The sequence below is a fragment of the Taurulus bubalis genome (genome assembly GCF_910589615.1).
Source record: "Taurulus bubalis genome assembly, chromosome: 19".
NCBI classification, from domain to species: Eukaryota; Metazoa; Chordata; class Actinopteri; order Perciformes; family Cottidae; genus Taurulus; species Taurulus bubalis.
Genome location: NC_136607.1, coordinates 10,650,467 through 10,660,315, shown reverse-complemented (window position 1 = coordinate 10,660,315; position 9,849 = coordinate 10,650,467).

Here is a 9,849-nt window from a genome sequence, read left to right as displayed (position 1 = left end):
TGTTTTCCATCTGTCTCCCGAGTTCAAAGACAGCTTCTATCAAAAATCTATAGAGCCGAACATGTCATTTCCTCTGCGTGTTCGTATTGCGGCTGAAAAGGAGACAGGGATAAAAGAGGCCCATGCTGTTATTGATGCTGTTATTGTAATAAGCGTTCTCTAACTCACCTCTTGGGAACACTTCTCTGGACATCTGAGAGTTTAGAACATGAACATAAACCTGTTTACTTCTGGCTAATTTTGTCTTTAGAAAACAGCCACTTGAGCTGGATGCAGATCTCAATATCTTATACTTACTTTGGCTCCAGTTCTATCTCTCTCATCTTCCCCCTCATAAAATATGGCTGCATTGTTATCTGTGTCATAGAGGAGCTATTTTCTGCCTTGGCCTCAGTGTCAATGCACAGTTTGTGCTGCAGGTCATGTCATTTGGAGCGTTTAGATCGTATGCAGTGCCCATGGAATGATCCCCTTTAGTTATGCCGGCCGGTGGGATCTTGGCTCTGGGTCTGCCACTGCGTCTGCAGATTGCAAAGCAGCAGGCGGGACGAGTTGGAAACCCGGTACCTGCAGCGGCTGAAGGTACCAAGCGTCAGCATTACGCAATCAGAATGACCCCCCCTCCTCTTTCTGTCCTGCGCTACAGAGCTATAAATACAACCAGCGAGGCAGCAACTGAGTGAAACGCAATGGTGGAATGCTGATGGGATGGGCGTCTTCGGTTGCCGTTCGGCTCAGCCGCTGATGAATTGCAAGTCAGGGATGAAGCTCGGTGTGTGTGTACATGCGAGTGTGTGCTAGATGGGCAGTGTGCGGCTATTTGGGCCTCAGAGCCGCCCAACAACCTGCTGACCTCTGTCACCTAATCTGCTGACTGGCACACACTGAACTCAAGCGTTGACAAGTTTAACATCAGATGTTAAAAGCAACTAAGAAGATGCAGTAATAAAGGATAAGTTCACCGTTTTTTAAAGTTTGTCTTAAAACATTATTCACATATTCCCATGCAAGAGATCCCGAGTGCAATTACAATGTAGGAGATGGTGGATAAAATTCCCAGTGTTTGCTTCTGTATAAATAACTTCTAAAGCCAATTATGAGATTTCAACAAATCAGATGGGTATCTTCCAAAATTTCTCAACTACAGCACCAAACTATATTTTAAATATATAATCACTGAAATGCTGTTAAAACAATGTGTAACCTAAAACATTTAATACAAAACATAATTCAGGTAAGACTAGACAACCTGCAAACCATCAAATCAGCGCCTGATGTTTATTGCTAATATTATATATATATATATATATATATATATATATATATATATATATATATATATATATATATATATATCATTATTTCACTTCATTTAAATGTTTGCGCGATCACATTTTCATTTACACAGAAGACAGTGTGTTTTCTCTTTTTCCCACACAGGCACACTTTGCTCTCCTTGTTTAACACACATCTGGAGCACAGTGTGTGAACATGTGGCTCTTGAAGATGAAATCCTGAGCCTCGAATCGCGTTAGTCTCATCGCTGTAATCTCATTTGTTCAGGAGGAGTGTGAAGGAAGCAGAGCCTCCACCTGTTCAACAAATATTTTGTCTGAGGAAAGAATTTATACTTCTCTGCTGTGTCCAAATCATTTCCCTCTTAATGTCCAATAAGCCTGAAGGTTTCCTCCGGGACATAAACATGTTTTCATTCATCTTTGGCATCTGATTACCATACAGATTAATCATGGTTCTCAAATTAGATGTGGAGTGTTGAGAAAAATGGCAAGAACCTCCTCTAAAACCTGTGCAACTCTTTGTTTTCTTCTTTTTTTAAAACAAGCCAGTAATAATTTATTATATATTTGTTGTTTTTTCCTTAATTTTGTAATCAGACAGTACACACATTTCAGTACTAATGATAAATGTCACATTATACAACAATTTTCTGTTTCAATTATTCCGCCTGACTGCTCTGGATTCATATCAATTTACTTCCACTGAACTTCATTTAAACCAGGATGTTGTTTCCCCAGCGCTCACAGGTTTGACTTTAAATGCAGACGGAGCCGACACTGTAAACAGGTTGATAAATAATCTGAAGTTGAACAATAAAAACAAAATTACTCAGACTTCAGACTGTACAGCTAGTCTGGTAAAACAATAATTAATGAGGATTTAATACATGTGTCATGGTAAAGACAAGAAGGAAGTCAAACTGCACAGAGAGTGGAGGATCTTCCTGAAAATGAAATGATCAGATAGAACAGCGTTGGTCCTTCCATTCATTGCAATTGGGGTTCTGAAATGTTCCCTGTCTAGTTTTGTTGCAAACAAAAGTCATGTTTATTGGGTGTTTTTTACCAAAACAACAAAACCAATTGAAGCAAAAAGAAAACGTTCACACGGCACCTCAATCATTCTGTAAGACGACCGCGGTTCAGTTCCTCTTGAGCCTTCGCGGCTGGAGGTCTGTAGGCCTCTTCGTCTCCATCACGAGCAAAACACTGAAGGTTCAGTATTCAGAAAATGTCATTATAGATTGTTGCTGAATTCTTAAAAGGTGCCACTGTCTCCTTTTTCTTTCTTTTTTAATCACAACCCTGTTTGTTCTGCTCACACTGTCCATGTGCATATCTTATATTGAAGTAGCTGTTTGTGTTGATCTGTGGCCACACACATTCACATGAATTAGAAGAAGCAGCTCTTTTATAAAATGAAACAAGTGGTTGATTAGTATCTTTATTGCTATTACAGCATTCATTTAAATGTAGCTTTCAGGAAACATGTTTAAGCATCTGGAATGGATTGGTTCTGTCTCAGTTGATCAAATGTGCTGGGCCTTTTTCACAGGAGAGATTTGACTTGTTATTGTGGGAAAATCACAGGCGTTACTAACAACATGAATGATGGCTGCGTTCTGTTCAAGACAGCATGCACATCAACGGGACCCTGAAATTGTAGAAGCATAATGGAATTCAATGGTCTTTAATGCTTTTCCTGCTGTAATACAACACATCAAAACACATTTAACTTTTGAAGCATATTTCAGAATCAGAAACCGTCTATTGCCAGGAATGTTTACACAAACGAGGAATTTTGCGAGGCGGAAGGTGCATACATTATTGCCGTTGTTACTCCTATTGTCTGTCTACACTATATACTGGTTATGTAATGTTTACATTTGGTGTGACGAATTGTGTCACTTAGCGAGTTAACTAACCCCAAAATGTGCAGCCTATTTGCAGCCTATTTTTGCTCAATTAAAGAACTAATCAAAAATGTCTACCTCCCAAGAAAAAAGCTAATAACCTGTTATTATCATCTTGAACTTCACGAGAGAAAAGAGAATGCCGACCCCCAAAAACCTGTTTTTAAGACATCAAACACTCGCCTCTTTGGGGCTCTGAAAGTTAGCTGGCTAGGTTAAACTAACCCAGCAGCTGTGGAGGAAGCAGGTGCTTTAGAGCTGCCAACTCTCACGGGTCGACGAGGTCACTCACACAATCAACACTTTCCACACGCTCTCACCCCACACGTTAATTTTCTCACTCAGATAAAAACTAATTGTCCACTGATGGAGTTTGATCAGGGACGTTTAAAGCTGCTAACTCAAGTCAAAACCGCAAAACTGACAAGAAGAACATAAACAACGGCTACCGGTGAGACTAACCTTTACTTTGTGGTGTTTTATTCAACGTATTACTCATGACACGTCTTCCTGTCTGTCCTCAGAATGAGCAGCTGTGTTTAATCAAAACAACACCCTCGGATTTGAACGTCTTCCAGGCTCTCTCCTCGGGAGATGAGAGCTAATTGCAAAGTAATCAATTTACTCGTTTTTTTTGTCAAAACAGCTTAAATAACTAAATGAAATGTTTGATGAATAAATCTGTGTGATATAATCTCTGCTTGCATGTGTTTTTATGCTCCATCTTTAATCCTTAATGTTTCTGAGTAAATGTAATGTAATTAGCCCGGCTGAACACCCACGTCTGTTTCCACGCTTCCAATGGCAGCCCCCGTGTTTATCGTCACATCGCTATGAATTGTGGGTAACTCCCTTTGGGCAAAATCGGGATTACACAAACTCAATATCGGCCGTCCTCTCCCGCAGGGGAGCGTAGTGCGGTTCCTGCTCGGCTGCTTCTCCTGCAGCCAGCTCCACATGGCTGCCGAGGTCGTCCCAATCATGACGTGCACGTACACCTGCAGGCGTCCGGTAGGTGTGAACACTCGTCTGAAAACACAAAATGTAACGAGGGGACCTGCCGCACGGCAGTGAGCCCCGTCCCTCCAGTTAGAGGCGGCAGATGGAAGAGACACCTGCTGCCTTCAGGAGGCTGTAGACAGTCAGCAGCGTGAAGGAAAGGCTTCAGTACAGGAGGCCTCCATGTCATTAATGCTGCAACCGCTGGTTGGAAAATCATGTTGTCGAGCAGTTATTGTTGCCGTCACAACAATCGACTAGATTACACATATTAGTCTGCAAATTAATGTGTCGTCCATGGAGCTATCACAGCGTGTGCCATCCCAGGCATCAATTGCACCAGACACTTGATGGGAAAATTAAATTAAAAATGTAATCCAGAGCAGATGGATGTTTTCACACTTTTTAAATGAACCAAGTGTGATTAATTAGCATAATTTTACATGAATTTGGCTGCTGAACTTTTGAAACAAAATGCAACGAGGGGTTGAGCTTAATGTCCCAGAAGGCCTCCTCATAAAATGCACTCACTTCACAGATACTGAAAATCACTTGGCGACCTGTATGACAAACGTCCCGCAGAAAAACAAACAGCTGCTGACTTGTATTGATATTGGTTTACTTTGTTTATAGGTCTTGGTAAATCTCTACCAACAATGTTATCTATAAACAGGCACTGGTGTCGTGTGAAGGGAGGGAAGGCTGTCAAATCAATCTCATTTGTGAGCATAATCACAGCTTCCGGTTACCAACTGCAATACAAAACGGGCCGTCCCAAGAAGTTGTCAGCAGTCTAAGTAATTTATTGCCCTCCAGTGTATGAATCTGGACCACGCATACAAATGCCTCGGGCGTGCCGTTTCTTAGTGGACTCCCAGATTAGAGCGCACATACCTGAATGTGAGAAGAAGTACACAGTTTCACCACCACATCTGGTAGTTCTGCTTGTCATGTTTATGGGAATTAACATGCAAACGTAGTATTACATTATTTATTTTTTACCATTGAATCCACATTACCCTAATTGTTTGGGTCATTTTCAAGGACAAAATATACTGTAAAAAATGTACGTAGTAAAAAAAGAGAACTCCCACACTTGACACAATCCACTAAAATCTGCCGAGCGGGGATTAATCTTCATCCTCCCCGTCCGTCCTGTTTGCTTTCTCTCTCATAAAAGGCTCAGTTCTTTTTTTTCACTCACTCACTCTCTCACACTCTCTCTCTCACACACACACACACACACACACACACACACACACACACACACACAGCTTGGCAGGATGATTGGCAGCTGCGTCTGTATTCTGGTGGTGTTGACTGCTGGAGATGTCACTTGATACTCGGACTCGAGTCAGCAGTGCTGCTCTAAACATGACGGGCAGCTCATGTGCTGAAACTCTTCTCAGACAAACTTGGCACATGTCGCTCATAACCTCACGCTGTGATTATAGTTTGAAATAACGAGACAAGTATTGTCACTATTAAGTGTCAGAATGTAGCAATGTGGGCCGTTTAAGATCTCTAATGAAGTTTGTCAACGTGTCGGACTTTATGTCATGAGCAAATGGGAGCCCAAATCTGCATTGGGCATTTTTTTAATGTGCATCATATCATATTAATAATTTGTTCTTCTGATTTCTATTTCCTTTTTTGGCATGTTCTGTCTCTGTGTTGTCTTAAAAATCAGGAAATATACCATTTTCTTTCAAATAAAGAAATTGTTTAAATCAATGAAAGGTGTGTGCTCTTATGTGTTATTATTTCCAATAAACGTGTGTCCATAGTGCTGTTGTTTTGTAGTTTGTATCATGTCTTGTAGAGTAATGGGACTGCTATTTTACCCACAATTCACTCACAACATGTCACTGTAGTCGCTGTCCGTTAATCCGTTGTCAGAGACCATTAAAACACAGATACCCCCATGGAGAGATTCAGCACTTTCTCAGATTTATTTTCAGTTGGTCAAGCATAGATTATGTTAAAAACAGTGACAACCACAGATCATCACTGCTGTAAATGTTGCTACTAATCAAAACGATCAACACAGCGAGTTCAAATGTCGTTGACCTCGATCTGTTCACCCGTGAGACTCCCACCCTGTTACACTTCACAAACACATTCTGTGGACAGATATCACTTCATAGTTTCATAGGCAGCATCGTAAAACAGTTTCTTTTAATCCCCTTTTTTGTCAAAAAGAAAAGAAAATAAAATCATATGTACAGGAAAAAGTAAACACTCATCACTCGTAAGACACTACTTTTGTCAGAACATTACAAATGAAAATTCAGGGGGAAAGAAATATGAATCCTAAGGGTGGATGCGCCCAAAACAACTCTCGCACACAAGTAGCTCAAAAGATATATAGATGTATATATATGTATGTATCCATATATATTCTGTATATATGCTTCTCTACAAAAAAGCAAGTTTACTCTCTCTATGAGTAAATACATTCTACTCTACAATCACTATAACAACAGTGTACATTCCCAACCAAAATGCTTCGATCGTTCATCAGGAGGATATTAGATTTAAACAATCAGTGGACCATGACCAGGAAGTATGCGACAACATGCGTAATGTGACTGCAATATTGTGCGTTTGTGTGTGTGTGCATGCATATGGGTGTGAAATAGCTTCCCATTACCCTCCGGTTTATGTGCTTGCCAGACAAACACACTCCCCACCCCCACAACACACATGCGCACACACACCCAGTGAAATTGATGTGTTCAGCAGTTAGTCTGGTTCTCTTTGCCTCAGCAGTGGAAACGTGATCCCGAATCTATTCCTGCTGCTCTGCAGAGTTCAGGGGCGGCTCGCGGATGAACTTTCAGGCTCCTTCTGCAGCTCTTTCACCCCCTGCTTCCAGACAAATTCAGGCCAACTCCCAAATTTAAGAACCTACTTTCTGTGCTAATTCAAGACACAGGCGAGACACAGTTTTCTTAATTTTCACACAGGAAATCTGATTTTTCTTTTGGCCGGATATCTCATAACTGTGTTGACGGTAAATATCAGATCCCTAACCTATGGTTTCTCTCTTCTGAGATTGCCGGGATGAACAGATTTGTGCAACAAAGGTTTCAGGGTCTTTGATGTCTGGATAAATCCCGAGTCGCAGAACAAACCAGAACCTGTTTCCCAACTGCATCTCTGCATCATTCCCTTTCCTTTTTAACATTTGACCTGGCAGGAGGATGAAGGGGTGCCTGAGGGAAAACAGGCTTAACAGTCTCTAAAGTAAGTCCAAAAGGCAGACGCTAGCTGGCAACTCAGCACTCAGAACCCTCTAAGTACTGAACACATTGCGGCATCTAAATGCGCAAAGCTCCTGCACGGGTTGCCAAGAAAGTTCTCTTTCCTTCCTCTTTTCTCCCGTCAGCAAAGCTAGAATTGTTCAGATACCTGCTGTTTCTCCAAAAAGGCAAAAGTTAAATTCCTTACATGTAGCGCTACGGACAGCCCGTGATAATGCACCAACATGACAAATGTTTCCTCAGCTATACATGGCTCAAATCCTAAAGCACAAACAAGGCCGTGCCACTTGTGTAACTCTCACTACATACAGTACAATCGTATGTGTAATATATGAACCACAGAGCAACGAATGTCACGCTGTCTCAATGTGCTCGGCTGTTATTGACAGTGAATATTGACAGTTAATATTTACAGTTATGATTATATGTGTTTGTGTGTGTGTGTGTGTGTGTCTATTTGCATGCTTGTGTGTGTGTGTGTGTGTGTGTGTGTGTGTGTGTGTGTCAGGTGGCCCTGAGAACGATGTGTGGGTGTATTGTTTCGGTGTGTTTTGTGCTTCTTAGATTTGAAGGTGTAGTTGTTAAACGCCCACGGAGGGGCAGCGTAGGTAAAAGTGTAGATGTTTACAATGGCTGCCCGTGTTCCTGTTTCGTAGCGATGTGATGAGACATTTATTGGGAAACTGAAGCAGAAAGAACATCCATCAACAAACCGACCGGGACCCGAGTCCAGCACAAACAACCATTACTCTCTAGGAAAGTTACACAGACGACATAGAGCATGTTTCTTCAGATGAACTTGCATCAGAGTATTGTTTTCTATTGAGACGTTTCAGAGTGAGTACGGCTGGTATTGTCATCTTCCTGTTGGTGCTTTATGGGAACCACAGCTGGAAACTATCTGCATGTACCGAATAAAGCTTTTTTCTTTATGTTTTGTGAAAGGAGCAGCATTCGTTTCCTTCTCCTATTTGTTTGTTATGCTTCCTATAAATCATCACTAAATATATACTTTTAAAGAACAAGACATTTTGACTTCCCTGCGATAATCCATATGTATAGTTTGAGTGTAGTCTTTTCATTAAACTGGGATTGTAAAGCCTAACAAGGAAACACACATGCAGGACCTGCCTAACTAGAAGACAGTTAGTACACTCCTCCCAGACCGCATGTACCGGTTCAAGGCCGACTGCGTTTCCCTGAGCTCTCCTCTGAACACCGCCGTCCAGCCGACGGACCAAGAGGACAGGGTCAGTAGTCAGGGTGACTCCTCCTGTGTGTCTGTGGAGTCCGAGGGGAAATGAAAAGGTTGCTTACTGAGGTATGACTGTCTGCCTTATTAATGCGGGCCATCTGGACAGAGAGGACGGGGGAAGAACGAGAAAGACAGCGAGAGGGCAGAGGGGAAATTAGGATGACTTCCTAGCTGATAGAGAGGGTCTGTTATTCACCTCCCCGGGAACTTCACACCAGAATGTCTTGGATGAGAGGAAACGACCACAGGTGCTCTGTGAATTGAAGGAAAATGCTTGGAATAGCAAAACTAATTTTTCACAGTAGCTACCACACGGGCATGGGATTGGCGTCTCCTGCTGTAACACAGACAGCCCACTGTGTGGATGCGTCCACTCGTTTAGGTTGAGGAACCAGCTGTTCAAACATAAATGGCCGAGAGCTCGCGTGCTTGATCTCAACTGGAGGAAGCACAGGATATCCCTCACTTTACATCCAATTTCCCTATCACAGCTCCATGGCAAAATTGTATTCTATCTCCAGAAAACTGCCAAATTGTCTCCGCTGCCAGCTCCGTGGTGTCCTTAAATCTCAGATATTTTGTGTGTTGAAAAATGAGTTTAGGGTCCTGAGCGAGTCGAATTCTTAGATGTTGTTTTTCTGAATCAAAGCCGACACAAACACACGAGATCAAACTGGTGCCCAGATCAATGCAACTGTAGAGTGGAGGGGGGGGTCAAAGCCTTTTGTTGCACATTCTGTTTGATTTTTGCCTCTGCTGCGTGACACCGTGTCTCTATTGAAGGCTAAAAACATAAATAAATATGAGATGAAGAGCTTTTAGAAGCATGTAAGCGCCACAGAAAATTGAAATCCCACACAGCACTGAATGAGTACTAAGCATATGCTGTGTCTGCTATCTCAGTGTGAACAGCATTGCAACACCTGTTTGATTCCAACAATACCCCAAAATATAGACCCAACGTCCTGGTGTGTATAAAGCACTTAAGAGTTTTATGGAATATTTAATACCTGCGTGAATAATGCGTGCAATAGGTGCCATAGCGACGTTAAACCCACCACACAAGGACGACACAGTGAACTACTACTAAGAGAAATATACATGTAATTTGAGACGAA